The sequence below is a fragment of the Kryptolebias marmoratus genome, linkage group LG3 (assembly GCF_001649575.2).
Source record: "Kryptolebias marmoratus isolate JLee-2015 linkage group LG3, ASM164957v2, whole genome shotgun sequence".
NCBI lineage: Eukaryota > Metazoa > Chordata > Actinopteri > Cyprinodontiformes > Rivulidae > Kryptolebias > Kryptolebias marmoratus.
Genome location: NC_051432.1, coordinates 25901184 through 25913843, shown reverse-complemented (window position 1 = coordinate 25913843; position 12660 = coordinate 25901184). Strand labels below are relative to the sequence as shown.

The 12660-nt window shown below is 35.7% G+C and overlaps 1 long non-coding RNA gene across 1 annotated transcript; it reads left to right on the top strand.

Annotated features, from left to right (window-relative positions):
- The first annotated feature begins 628 nt into the window (after positions 1-628).
- LOC112450537 lies at positions 629-12464 on the top strand. Its single transcript, XR_003039185.2, has 4 exons — positions 629-772; positions 1042-1142; positions 4074-4147; positions 5481-12464. It is a non-coding gene; the product is annotated as an uncharacterized LOC112450537 (long non-coding RNA).
- Positions 12465-12660: the final 196 nt, after the last annotated feature.

Sequence of the window (12660 nt, the reverse complement as noted above, 5' to 3'; positions counted from 1 at the left end):
GGGGGTTGTGTGTGTGCAGTTCTACAGCTGTGTATTCTGAACAAGTGTAAGTGTATTTTGTGCGCATGCATCTGGGCTAATGCAAATACATTTTGTTACATTTTTTATGCTCTCACCGTGAGAGCTCTAGGAACAGATGAGGGCAAAAATCCGCCTACCTTTAGGTGTCCTGAAGGAGATAGAGCCATCTTTTTTCTTAGATAAATTATAGACGGCAAATGGGATGCTTCACTTCAAAGATTTTACGTTCCTTGAGTCACATGGACATCTGAGAAGAATATGCAGTTGCAATTACAATAAGACGGATGGATTCCAACTCAGTTTGTTGTAACTGCAGCTTGGAAAAGTAGCATTTGTTGTATGACATGGAGTATAACATGAAGTTTTTGGTTAGATGGTCTTAGACATAGCGCTCATATTGCTGCAGTACTTAAAAGCGCCACTAGGCGGCAGTATACGGTTGTCAGGCTTTCCGGAGTGATGGCCGTGAAGAAGTTCCACTAACTTACAAACACTGTCAAAACTTTATCTAAGAGTTTCTTATTTTTCTTTTTCTCGCTTTATAACATTTGAAGAATCGTTTTGTGGATGGATGCAGTTTTATTTAAGCTGTGACTCTCCGCTGAGTTTGTATATAGAAGTAGCATTTTAAGCTAGCGATTACCTGCGGGCTAATATGCTAATGCTAATGGAGCACCGTGTTATTTACTTTACAGTGAGAGATAATCGTTGAATGTCAAGATGATTTTTTTTTACCTTTCTGAACATAAAAGTATGTTTTTATACTTAAATTGTAGATGTTCTTTGTTGTTGTAGCGGAATATGTTATCAGCATGTGAATTTATTCCGCTGTGGTTAAATCTTTACAAGTGGTAAAAGAGTAAATTATTTGAATGCATGTTTAATGAACTGTGAAATAACAGGAGCTTCATTAGTATTGTTAGCTGAATCAATTCATTTACACAGTGTGAAAAAACTAATTGTGGCCACTTTATGTGATAAAAATATTTTACAATATAACGAGATTTTCATTTTTTTAAGGATGATGTTGAGAGGAAATCCCATTGGTGAGCCAGAAGATCCCATGTCTTCCATAAAACTACACCTGGAGCTTCAACAATCATCATTCTGATAGATAAGTGGTGAGATTATAAGTTAATACACTACCCAGGCATCAAGAATATCACACACACCTCATAACATTTGAACTGAGGAAGATTAAAATCCACCTTGAACTTCAGTGCTCTAAAAGAAACTCTGAATTGATTTATGAAACGACTGACAGGGAAAAAAAAGAGAAAAGTAGACTTGATGTAAGCTTGTTCTTTTGTGCTTTTTGGGGTGGTCAAATGTTGTTTACAGCAATATGTTAATAAATTGAGATGTTGTAGATTTCCTGATAAGTGTATCACTTGCTCCTGATATGAAACCTAGACTGAAATGATTTATGTTCGCTGTAGTAACACATTTAAGGGAATAAGCAGTGTTACACAGTACATCTTCAAAAGATTGAGTATTGACAATCGCTGCTAACGGCCTTCTGAAATGAGTTGCAGTCCATCCAGACAAAGAGACACTCAGTGGAGAAGCAGCTGACAGGCCAAACAACTAAACACAGTGAGGCCAGCTGTATTCCTGCAAGTTTCACAGTACTGTCGCTGTACCAGGGTATGGGCTAAATGAAAAGATGTTTAAAGTTTGGTTTTTCATAATACAAATAAGAAAAATAGATGTTTATTGTGTCCCTTTTGATCTCCTTCTTAAACACCCAAATGTTTGATATTTTAGGTGAGTTTAGATGATGAAGTTCCAGTTTTGAGTTCAGTTGTTCAGATAGACTTTAATGGTTGATATGTTGCGACACCGTGGCTGGCGTAGGATGCCACAGACGCATTTGGCTGTGTTAGCAGAGATAGCCAGTGTGAATTCAGAGCCATGCCTTGTTTGTTCAGTAAAAAAGAAATATCTGCAGAGATGGCCACTATTGTGATTATCAGCCTGACACAAATCACAGATTTGTTTAGGATGAGCAAAACCCAGTGACCTTTAAGGGTGAACGTGCCAGGACTGTGCCAGATAACCCCGAGCCGATTCAACCCATCGTGATGAAGTCATCGTATGTGTCCATACAATGATGAAATTTAATCTCTGCATTTGACCCATCACACTTGTTAGACACACACAAGTGGAGCAGCAGGCATCTATTTAAGCTGCCCGGGGAGCAGTTAGGGTTTGGGTGTCTTGCTCAAGGACACCGCAACATATGGGCATGGCAGGGAATCAAACCTGTGACTTTCTGGTCCCAAGATGGCTGCCCTACTACTGCGCCACAGCTGTCCCAAAACAGCAAACAGTAAAAACTCTGTGTTTGATGGGAGCCAGAATAATGAAGTACTTTGGGACTTTGAGACTTTATTCCTGACTTCATAGTGAGGTTTTGTAGATGAGAACTGAAGACAATCAAAGTGCTGATTGGTGAGACAGAAATCTGTCACGCTGATCGTTGGTATGAAGAGAATTGAACTGGTAGAAAACAATTTGTTTTATGATAAACTGGGTTTTGAATCTTAACCTGTAGTCACATTTAGTTTGTTGCTTTAATGATTAAAGAGACATAGTTATGGTTCGATATGCAAATGATTAAATGCCAAATGTTTAAAATACTTTGAGTGCTATTTTTTGGTATTGACAGTTGCATTAAAACAGTCATTCATTGTTGACATGAATGACAGTTAGAAACTGTTGAGTTCTTTTAACATGTAACAGTGCATGTCATGTATTTTTTCACCAATTTGTACCTAATGTAACTACGTTAGCCCAGACAGTACAAATCAAATTCTGCAAGTCGGACTTTGTTCCTTTTCTGCAGCAAACAGTGTATTCCTTTTTTCTTTTTAATGAGGTTTACAAAATGGAATAGTGTGTAAATAATTTGCAATTCATAAATGTTGAAGCTTTAAGAGGACAAAGTATAATTTCATTAAAACCATGTTTGACAACTGGCTTGTCTTCGGTGTACAGGACTACAGATAGTAATGTACCATTAGGGTCCACCCAGTAGTGTTTCTGTGTCTGGGATAATGAATCAAATTAATGTCAAGTAATGTGATTCTGCTGCATTCTCTTTAACAAATACAGAAGACGAACTCTTATAAACACATGAAGAAATTAAACTTTATCTGTTAACAGTAGCAGCTCCTGAGCATAAATATTGGTGAGGCAGAATTTGGCTTAGATCTCTACTGCACCAATATATTTGATATAATTTCATAGACTAGAGACACTCAAAAGCCTCATTAATAGCTATGGGCTCAGTAATTAGGCTAAGTACATTTTTACAGTATTTGGAAGTAACTATTTAGCCCTAAATGTAATGGTGTTAATTTAGTTATAAGATAAAAGTTATAGTCACTTAACAAGAAAAAAAAATCAAAGTTGTGTCTCGTGTGCCTCACAAACTGTGGTCAAAACATTCATTCAGCCAGAGGCAAGAGATCTTTGCCTACTGAAACGGGAGTATTTTTAATTTTAACTGTGTAAAATAAAGCAGATGGACAGAATCTATACACGGCGCTGTTCTCCCACTGAGCGGCACACGGTGAGCTACAAAAGTATTCAACCCCCGGAGTGGTTCTTCTTTCTGTGTCGTTGCCTTAAAGCCTCAAGTTTTATTGGATTTTTAATTTGATTATACAAAATACTTCAGATTAATGAAGTTAAATATGGAAAAAATACTTGTGAAATAATTTTAAGGCTGAAAAATGGTGCGTGCATTTGTATTTACCTCTTGCTTTAAACCCCCAACCATTCTGTTCAGAAGCCATTATTACTTAAATAAGAGCTACCTTTAAGCAATCAAAGTGGAGCTACAGACGTGGAAAATAGGCCAGCCATGTTGGAGGAAATGTCTTATTGTTTATCTCCCCTCTGTCCTTAGTTTACTGTGTTCAGTGCTCACACGGGTTGACTCCGGTTTTCTCCTGCAGGCCAAAAACATGCATGTTCGACTCACTGGTAACGAGGTGTGAATGATTGTTTGTCTCTATGTGTCCATGTGATGGTCTTCTGTCCAGCGTGTCCCCCGCCTCTCGCACAGTGACTGCTGGAGATGGACACCAGCCCCCCGCGACCTGCAGAGGAAAAGCAGGTAGAGAAAATGGATGGATGTTCATGTCCGTTCTGTCTGGTTCAAGCTGCTTGATTAATCACTTATCTTCAAATTTTAGTCTTACAGAAAGATTTGTAAACAGACGCAGAGGTTATGCTGCATTCAATAAGTTAGCAGCAGAGTTATCAGTGAGCTAACATGTGACTAACTTATTTCTGCCTCGATGAGGCTCTGTTGGCACCGCCATGTAGTTCAGATCATTACTAACAGAGCGGTGAGAAATCTGCTGATGAACCCAGGAACTAACCATAACTACAAATAAGTAACAAACAGGTTGAGTTGCATAAAAAAACACATTTTTATTTCTGTTTAAAAGAGCCAAAATAGTTGAAAAACACACCAATCAGAGCTATACATAGCAAGTATATTTATTTATTAGGAGGAAGTACTTTTTGGGCAAATGATTTAATTTTTTAAGAAGGGTGTTGCTCCACCTGCCCGTAGAAACTCGCCTCACCTGTTAATGTTTTGTCAAAACAAAGTCATGATTCACAACGTACTAGTGAATAGTACAGTTTCCAGTTTTATGAATTTTTCTCTTTGTAATATGGGTTAAGATGTAGAATAGCGTGTATGAGGTAGAACTCAGAACACATTAAAGGCGTTTTGTGATTTCTCTGAGCTTCGTGTGTGCCTCTGGTGTCTGAAGTCCAGTTGTGTCTGTACATACTTTGATGTGTTTAGACTAGTGTTGGTGCTGATTTGTAGAAAAAGCTTTATGTTCTGACAATGTCCTGTGTGTGCACAAACACATCCTTTTCAACTTAAATCTTTTTTCATAAAAAAAGGCTTTGAGGCTTCCTCTTATTTAGCATGAATGTTTTTTGGCCAGCAAAGAAGTGTGGGAAAAAAAAAAAACCTGACAGCTGGTAACTCATGCCAAAAACATAAGACTGGGGAACTCTGCCTTTCTGAATTCACAAATTGTGGTGCCGTTTGAGTTTCTCCTCATCCTCATTCTCCTCTTACACCACCTGGATGTGACATCAAGCCTATCTTTCGAAAGCTGACACACTTGTGTATCTTCTTCTGTCAACTTTGACATCCTGCGGAGTCCCACTGGAAATCACTGCCTAAATTAAACTTTGTGGCCCCCAGTTCTTAGTTTCCTCAACAAAAAACTATTTGTATTAGTTATCATGCACGGCTGTTTCACAAAACTCGGTAAAAGCACAATTTCTCCTAGTCTAGAGAGCTGCTTCATTATCATACCAGTAATAAAGCTGTGTTTGATGTTTGTATAAAGTCTGAGCTCCTGTGTTGGCATCATAAAAAAAAACATAAAACTTAATCTCATTTTCTTCATCTCCAGCATTGTTCAAACAAGACATCCAACTGTCTGTACTGTCACTCACAGGCCTCGCTGACTCTGATGAGTTCTCTGCAGGCACTCCCAAGCAGGAGCGCACGTCTCTGCTCAACATTCAGCAAACAAGACAATGCATCATGTGAACTCCTAAATTTGACATAATGATTAAAAAATAACAGTCGATTCTGAATGTCAGTGTTACATCACAAAACTTTCCTGTTATTTATTTAATTATTTCTCCTCATTAAATCTGGCTTATATAGTAACAGCATAGCAGCATTTTATCATTTTAAATAATAGTATGCCAACTTACCCTTAAGTCTTATTTTTCAGTACAGAATACTTAATGAGGGCCTCCTAAAAGTAGATGTTTTACCCAGTCTTCACTCTAAAAGCTGCTGGGTTATTTTTATAATTCTCTTGCTTAGTTAAAGTTGTTCAGTCATAGGTTGGGTTGGTTTGACCAAATATTTTTCTTAAAATTATTAGACCTTTGTTTGGATGGGAGATGAAATGTGTCATTCTTCAGAGTTTGTTGTTTTATGCCATAAGTTGAACCAACCTCATTTCTTCTCTTCACTTTATTTTAAGGTAATCATTTCTTTTATCTTTTAATAACTGAATAAAAGAAAAAGTGTGGTTGAATTTAAGTGTTAAAACTAAGTAGTTGGGGTTGGGAAAACATAATGACTGAAAGTAAACCCTGTAAGAATGTGTTACAAAAATGTGTTTTTAATGTTAAAGTATAACAACTCCCACCGCATGTGTAAGACACAGATGTGTCATAAAAATGAAAAAAAAAATATAAAAAAAAAATAAAAAAAAATATATATATATACACACAACTGTAGAGTTTTATTGACTATTTTTGCAACAGTCAAAACATTTATAAAATATTTTGAAATAATTTATTGTTATTAAAACAGAATGTTGGTGTATAAATGAGCCAAACATTAAAATATGAAAACTGTTATCTTTTTTTTTAGCATAAATTTCAGCTTGTTTTTGACATTGTGGTTTTGACTGATCCTAGAAATTGTTAGGAAAGCAAATCTACATCTGTAAACACTAACCCATATATAAACTAGACACTGTGGTATCTAATGTATGTGTCAGCTTCACAAACCTGTTTTTATTTTTGTTTTGTTTTGTTTTTTTCCCCCTGATTCACCAGAAAGCAGGGCTGGTTGTAGCGGTGGTTTGTTGTGGTCGGTGGTTTATTCTGTACTGCATTTGTCTGTAGTAGTTTAGCATGAAGACCTCAAGTTGCAGCCAAGATTTTACAATGTCTGATCAAATACTTCTTGTCAGCGGTTTTGGAAGCAGTAGGGAAGTTGGGGGGGGGGGACAAAAAAACAAAAGTTAGTTGCCTAAACCTATGCGGAAAAACACATTACATAAAATCACACAATTCAAAGGGATTCAACTGAAGTTTAACTATGATCCCTTGCCTGACTAGGTATTATTAACAAAAATGAGTGATCATAAAATAAAGTAATAAGTAATAAGGCCATAAAGTGGATTTTGATGACCTAACTGTTGTTGGAAAAAAAAAACAACAACATGAGAGTTTAGGAAATTTAGTAGAAACAAGGAGAGCTAGGAGAATCTGATGTCTTCTTTTGAAGGACACTTTTTTACAAGTTTCATTTTCATCAACATTATTTTGATAAGAATTTAACAAACAAACAAAGATAATTTAAAAGTTTCAGGGACCCCATCAATGCCTGCTGCTTTGACCACATAAATCTCCAAAACAGTCATTTAATTTGTCGTTTCTAAAAGTATCCTTGTAAATACAGTACACGTGGTACGTGCAGTTTACTTTGGACTTTAAATTTTTGTACAAAATAAATGCCGTTACAATCATTGGTGAGCATGAATTGCTAAATTACGTTCCCACTTTCTGTGGCTGTTGTTGACAGAAACACTGTTTTTCTTTTTAGTTGTTTCTAAGAATATCTTTGTAAATGTGGCACTTTTTCCACATACGTTTTCATACAAACATATAACTACAGGAGCAAAATACAAATCCTTTTGTGGATTGATTACAAAGTGGAACTTCTTTTTGCCAGGTTAACTTAGAAGACCACATTGACATGTTGGATGCTTTTCAGGTCCAGGATGCAGCGATCACAGACATGTAATCTTTCGTTATTATCTTGGAATCGTAGGTCAGGCAGGATGTGGGACTATCACATCAACATTTGCCTTTGGCCATTTACAGAAGACCGCAAAGACTTTTTCCATTTTGGAACCTGTTTTCAAAACATTTCCACTTTGGATCTCCTAAAATGCCATTTCTATGTAAATCTGTGACTGAAACAATAATACTAATAAAAGAAAACATTTGTATTTAGTTTGTAAATATCTTTGTCTGCATTTCACTTCCCTTCTGCAGAGACAAAACCTCAAGTGTTCAAATATAAAAATAGTTCAAATGGAAACACATTAGGTGTGTTCAAATGTAACACTTTGAATTAAACTTTGTCACCTCACAGTGGGTGTGTTGTCTTTTTACAGACTGACTTTCAGGTGTGTTTAGCACCTGTGAGATGAAAAACACAGAGCTATGCTTTAGGTTTAAATTAGATTTGCTAGTTGTTTATTTGGAGATTAGAAACTTTTGCACTCAGCTGCCTGTTGATCTTTTCACCTCTTCCATTTTCCCATGTTTGTCCTCCGTAATTTGTCAAAAGTAGTGTAAATAGTGTTTCTAATTTCATTTTGATTTAAGTAAAGCCTGAATGAAAGAAACTTTTTATTTGTGATTTATCTAATTAGTTACACAATGGCATTTATTGTTTAACGATAATTTACTAATTTGCACAAAACTAAAAGGCAGCACTCTGTTTTTATTTGGCCTAGTTCACTGAACTGTGCTACAACCATCCTCTTCAACACACACAAACAAATTAATTAGCTATTTTTGTTCTCTTTCTTTCAAGATTGGTGCCTCTCCGAGACCCTTTCTTAAATAGTTCTTTCATACCTCTAATGCTTTACAGACATTCCACATGTTTAACAAGAGTGCAGTCATTAAAACATGTCACCTCTTTTGATTTGAGTTGTTAAAGAGGAGAAATCACAGCTGCTGTAAACAGCTTTCTCTGTGACGGGGACAACGTTTAATCAAAGAAAAACCTGTGAATAAAATACACAGCAAAGCAATTTGATTAACATAAAGATAAAACCCTAACATAGAGCTCATTCTTTTCATGTGTTCCTCTTATTGCAAGAAGCACGAAGAAAAACATCCCGTTCAAATTTTTTCAAAAGGCCTAATGGGAATTTCAGGGCTTTTGTATTTTGATCAAACTGAAGGTTGTTAATGTGTAGCAATAACAAATGAGAAAAAAGAGAGAGATGGGAGTGTAGTGAAAAAATAAAAGTGCCCTTTCATAGCTAAATTAAAATTTTAAGCACCGCTAAATGCATTTCTGTGCCCACCCGTTGAGCAGGCATTTCTGTAAGTAATTATGTCCTGACCCTTTATGAACCATGTTAAAGTCTTAGCTTTTATTCCATCCTGCTTCATTTCTCCATTTCCCACCCCCGCCCTCTCACCACTACCACCCCGGAGCCCAACCACTACCTTCTTCATCCTCCCTTTCTCTTTTGGCAGAGGTCACTCATGAAGACAACTTCATATTTATTCATGTGCTCATTCATGTGGAGAGCTCTCTGAATCCATTTTGTAGAAATAGCAGCTTTTGTGCTTTGGTAATTACTCAGGCAAACACAGATGACAACATTTCTGTTGCAACAATTCAAAGTGGTAATGAGCCTCTTTTCCAGGTGAGAAAAAAGAGGATCTTTAGCAAAGAGGCAGTGAATGCATAGCCACTTTGCAGAGAGGGACAATATGGCTTTGTGGCATTATAACACATTAGTACTGAGTTTACACTAATGGCAGCTGCTTTGCTTAAACAGACTTTTATGGTTGTGGCAAGGGGTTAATTCATCATTCATGCATGGGCATATACCGAGGCATTCACTGTTGCAAATGAGGCCCAAGAAAAGGTAAAACGTTGTATTTAAAAGCTTTAATGTATGTTGAGCGATAAAAGGCTTGGCATCTATTGTGGCTGTGTGAAGATATGGATTGGACGTCCCCATTTCGTTAGACCCAGAGACAGTCCGGAGGGGTTGGACATATCAGTTGGAAGTTTATCTGTTTACATATCAAACACAAACAAAAGAAGGCAAATAGAATTAAAAGGAGAACCAGGACAGCCATCTTTTCCATTTCATGTGTGTTGCATTGTTCTCTCACTGCTATTTGAAGTGCACAATACGAGCTAAAGAGTCTATTAAAAGGAGCTGTTTGTGTTGTAGTCCACATCAAACACAAAGTAGTTTGCAGTCAAGAGGAATAGAGCGCAGTTGTTTTAATTTGGTTAGTCAGCCATGATCATCCATTGTCTTTACAACAATCTAATTAAGCACATATTTGAAGTTGTTTATTTCATTCTGTGCACTGATAATATCAATCAAGGAACTCTCATATGGTTCTGCTGTAGTAAGAAACAAGTCGGTATGAAAAATGGATATCTGTTGCTGTGCCTTACTGTTCTTTTAGGTTTTAATTCAGACGATGTTTGTTTTTTTGTTTTGTTTTTTAAAAAGCAATGATTCAAATCTTAAAACTAATCAATAAAAATATCATGTTACATTTATTGAGAACTTGACTGTAAACACCAAAATTAGATGCAATGAACTAACCTAGTTCATTACATTTTTATGATTATGATTTTGACGCTATATATATATATATATATATATATATATATATAGTAGGGATTTATTTTTCCAGTCTTATAAGAATGCTAAATCCTGGTTGCATTTGTAGTAGCTACACAATATTATGCATTATAATAATGCAAATCAAAAGTATTGTATTGTTTTCATTGTTGTTCATTGTTTTCATTCCAAGACACGGCGCTGTAGAGGGTTTTTTTCTAAGTTACTTTATAAGAACTAAAATAATTTAATTTCCAAATACCAAACAGTTTACACGCATGCCAGAGACTTAGAGTTGTAGCTGTTTTGGTCAAACCTGTTTAAGCCAAAAAAGCACTGATTAATGATAAAAGTCACAGTGGTAAAAGAAAAAAATGACATGCATGGACTCGACTGTTTGTAGCCGTTAAACTCAGAGTTATATTTCAAAGACAAACAGAATGATGTGGAATTATTCATGTCCACGAGACAAAAATCATGAAGCAAATAAAACCCAAACTTCATGTCGTATAGTTCAGCTGGCACGGCCTTTTTAGTTAATTGGTTAAATACACATTTTTGTTTTTAATTACCTTTTTCAGACATCATTTCCTTTTTCTAAATCAGTCATTTTCTGTGCTCCTGTAACACTGGTTGACAGGCATGTCAGGGCAAACGACATTACGCTGTTGTTGTCAAGGCAATCACTGAGTACTTGTCAAGATTTTATTTATGCTGGGTTATTTAGCATTTTTTTGACATTAAATCTTGACAGTACCTTTGCTTCCAGTAAACACAAATGTTTTAACAGTATCATGTTCTTGACAGGAATTGTTACTTAAATAATTCAACTTTTGACACTGTAGCATTGGAATTTAAAGATTGATATACTTGTCAGTTTGACAGCTTGGCTACTTGTGTTGTTTCTGGCTCTGTGAAAGGAGGGATATTATATTTATGTGAGAGAGCAAAATTAAAGTATAGGTGACATAAATAAAAATAACAACAATTAAATGAACCTTGACACGACAAAGATGTTCTCTCGGTAATTTGATTATGTCCACATCCACACACACACACACACACACACACACACAAATTAATTTTTCTCCCAACATTTTGATAACATAAAACTCTGTTTCATTGACAAAAAGCTTGTATTGTATGTTTGGCAGCAGCTAAATGGCTTAGGACTGCAACCAATCAGTGACAAAAAAAAGATGGATGGACATAAAACAAATTAAGTGTAAAACTCATGATTAATGATTATGTGCAAATATAATTTTATAGATTATTTGACTTGGCACAGATGTTTAAATTGAAAGCAGTAAAAGTAAAAAGGACAAAAATTGGATTTATTACGTAATACTAAATGTTCCATACTTACCAGAAATACTTCTAGTTGCGTGCATGTTGTAAGTCATATTTTGTTGAGAGCAATAGATTAACTTGACTTTGTCTATCTAAGCAGGCTTTTAAAATTATAACTTTTTTTTCTTCAAAATGACAGAATGGTATATGAAGTGATGGCTCAAAAGAAGACCTGGACTATTTGTTGTTATGAAAAAGAAGTTAATTAGCTTGCTATTATATTGCCACCCTGAGCTAATAATGTCACAACCATTCAATGAATTAATAAAAGAGACAGCGTTAAAGGTTATGTTCTCATTATTCACCCAAGTTCAAAACCACTTCCAGCAGGAGTTAATTGAATCACACAAGGCAAGTTAGCATCAATGAAATACAGCCACGAGACCTGCATATTTCCAAATAAACATCTTTTATTATTTAATCAATGGAGAGACTTGCACTGTGGAGCAAAAGTAAACTCAAAGAGAGCCACAAGAAAATGTAGTGGGAAAGAAGCTGCATATGTGTAAACTAGTGTAATAATAAGAATTTAACAAAATAATGTAAAACCAAACTGAAAACAGAATATAAAAAAAGCAGAAAGTGAGAAAATGCAAAGGATGGATGAAGCTATTGGCAACAAGGTCTAAGCCTACCAATCCTATCCTGTAGATTTATTATAGGAAAGGCAGGCTTGTTACAGGCTTCTGTGCTTCTTGCTTTACAGAGCAAATAAAAGGCAGACATAATTAAGACTACCAAAGGTATAAATCTTGTATGTGAATGGCCCATTGCACACATCGACCGCGCAAGTAATTTACATGGCCCTTTGAGAATTTGCTTGAGAGTTTTCTTCAACACTCACAAAGGTAATGGTCGGAGAGAGCTGAGTTTAAAAAAAAAAAAAAGAAAAAAGGTTTGGTTCACTGCAAATTAGTGCACCAGTGTTGTTGAATTACATGTGAATGAGGTGTTTACTGCAGCTCATGAAAATTAAATCTAAACAATAATGCTTATCTGTAATGGAAATTTATGCTTGTATTTTTGTTTAACTTTATCAAATAGTTTGAAACACATTTTTGGTCTTTTTTTAACCCTGACCGCATCAAAA